The sequence below is a fragment of the Cynoglossus semilaevis genome, chromosome 7 (assembly GCF_000523025.1).
Source record: "Cynoglossus semilaevis isolate Cse_v1.0 chromosome 7, Cse_v1.0, whole genome shotgun sequence".
NCBI classification, from domain to species: domain Eukaryota; kingdom Metazoa; phylum Chordata; class Actinopteri; order Pleuronectiformes; family Cynoglossidae; genus Cynoglossus; species Cynoglossus semilaevis.
Window position 1 is genome coordinate 12,053,920 of NC_024313.1, and position 2,645 is coordinate 12,056,564.

General features: G+C 44.8%; 1 protein-coding gene across 9 annotated transcripts in view; it reads left to right on the top strand.

Moving 5' to 3' along the window:
- The first annotated feature begins 955 nt into the window (after positions 1–955).
- The window catches only part of ptprk (protein tyrosine phosphatase receptor type K), a 51,942-nt gene continuing 50,252 nt past the window's right edge, over positions 956–2,645 (top strand). For all 9 annotated transcript variants that reach the window (XM_025056667.1, XM_025056666.1, XM_025056669.1 and 6 more), the window contains exon 1: positions 956–1,075. The gene's annotated coding sequence lies outside the window, so the exon portion shown is untranslated. The remainder of the gene's footprint in view (positions 1,076–2,645) is intronic.

A 2,645-nucleotide genomic window follows, 5' to 3' on the forward strand; every position in this document is an offset into this window, starting at 1 on the left:
ACACTGATTCATTTTGTCAGAACATGGAATATTAAATCCAGTTTGCTGATTTAGTTTCCTGATAAATATTCAGGATTTTTAAGCAATAGAAAAAGCAAAATAAATAAATAAAAGAAAGAAAGAAACTTCCAGGTTTAATGAGTCTTCAGTTTGTCTTATATTCTGTGTTTGAATTATTTACTCAACTCAAAAGATTTTTGAAGGTAGTACATTTCTGAAAACAGGCTTTAAAAAAAACCTCAAAACAACCTGAACTTTATTGATACGACACAACGTTCCTCCGGGAATCGAACCCAAGACCACCTGCTAACCGCTGCACTATGGAACCACCGACTGTTAGTTACAGTTAGTCTTTTAACTACGCTTTAACGCTGGTATATTGATCAGAAGATGTTTCCACTTTGACGTGTCAAGGTCACGGAGGACACATTTGAGTGTTACCCCCATCATTAACAGATCCTGCCCCCCCCCCCCCCTCGCCCCCCCACACACCACCTCTAGCTTCAGTGAATCAGATTGCCCACATTGTCTCCCTGTAAGCAACGTTGCAGCACGAGACACGTATCATGGCGAGCTGATTGGTTGGTTCAGCCGTCGGGGACAGGCGGCGTCTCTCTCTATTAAAGACACTTCCTGTTGAGGACAGCCACGAGCAGCCGGCTCACACACGCTGGTCCCCGGGCTGAGGCGACGGGCTCAGATGAGGAGCCCCAGGCCCCGATGTTTGAGTCAGAGGTGACTGCGAGGGGCCTCGAGCGACGACCGCTGGAGCTCAGACTCCCGGTGGTTCATTAATGAGCCGAGACCACAAACACAGAGGCAAAAAAAAAAAAAAAAAAAAAGTTTGCCAAGATCAGACAAGACGTGGATCAAAACGAACCGCAGCTCAGTCAGACATGATCAGTCAAAGCCGCCGGTACTGAACCTTCTCTTCTTCTTCTCCTCCTTGCAGGAAGCTGTACGTTTGACGAGGGCTTCGCTCAGTGTGATTATCAGCAAGATCCACAGGACGACTTCGACTGGACGCACATCAACACCCAGGATGTCCCCTACGTCTCACCAGACCTGCCCCTCGGTACGCGCCGCTTTTTGAGCTCTCTTCTTTTGTCACACCCTCACTTCAGTCAAACTCAAAGCATTAATTAATACCTCAGATACTTTAACTTATCTTTATTTTTATTTATATTTGCAAGTGCTTTTGAGCCAACTCCGTGTTGATTTATTTTATCTTTATTTAATGTAGTAATTCCCACTGGCCGAGATAGCTGCCAATCAAACTCAAATTAAAATTCAACACAGCACCATGAAGATGTTTTTAGAGGTTGTTTGAAGTCGGCGGTAATTAATTGCAAGATAGTAGTTTATCCTCAGATCTGTTCAACTCGGGGACCGTTAAAAAGGCTGCTACGTAGTAGATCTTCATTAGGAATTAGGAGTTAACACAGGAAAAAGTTCCTCTTTCATGACGCTGTTTTTCTTTTTCTGCCTTTTGTCCCATTAATCATCTCACAACCTTCCACGTTTTATGACCATTTAGAGGTGACCACTGGACTAAGATGGAGATAATGACGCAATCAATTCTTAATTATGCACAGCAGTTAAGTCTGGCTCAACTTTTACCAGCGCAGCAGTAAAATGCTGGCTAGAAGTTCCTGATCGAGAACTGTGTTTCAGCAGCAACAAAGTCCAACAAAGATGTAGAGCTGTTACAGTTAGAGTTAAATATGTAGAGTGTGTAGTATATTATGGTGGTGTGTTCAGGTACATCTTGGACCAGGTTAATGAACCTGGTCCTAATCAATACAGCAGCCTCCAGGATCAATAGAAGAAAAATTAGCAGCAGATTTAGGCGTTTGAAAAACACAGAAACAACATGTTTGACTTATGCATCAAAACCAAAAATATTCTACCACAACCTTGTTGTAGAGGTTGATTCGATTACAACGCCACAAACCTGTGGCCACAGGTCCCTGTCGTGCCCACAGAGAGCACCGGGCCGGTCCTGTCTGGACTGGTCCTGTCGTAATGAACCACAGATTCAGACGTGTCCGTCACTCCAGGCTCGTCTCCAGGGTTTGTTTCATGTGAAACAAAAATGTGGGACCGAGGACCTTCAGCCTGGGTTTATAGCGACCCCTGCAGGAGAGAGAGAAAGGGCTGCTGCATAGCCTGCTTAACCACTGCAAACCCAAATAGTGGTGCTCCACCTTAGAGCAGTCATCAGTCTCGTACCCTCGACTCTCCTCTTTAATCCAGAGCAGTCATCAGTCTTTCACTCGTACCCTCGACTCTCCTCTTTAATCGCTGCATTTTTCCCTTCCTTGATGATGATGAAGGAGAAATTAAATCTTTCTGCCCAGGGGCTGGGGGTCTAATTAACAGAATATGAGGTCATTAATCAATAGGGGAGAATGGGGAAGGTTGCCCACTTTACAATGTTAAAAGCAAAATGTTTTAACAGTTTTAACACCAATGCAATGTTAAAAAAGCAGTTAGGACTCACGGAGTGGAAGCGTCTGGACGCCGGTGTTTGCTGCAGGGACGGAGCCACGGGAAGATTAAACAACCGCCGACAAGTTTTATGTCCTCATTTACTCTCCACTTTTATCCTCCCCGGTCCTCTTTCAGGCGACTTTTCCGTCAGC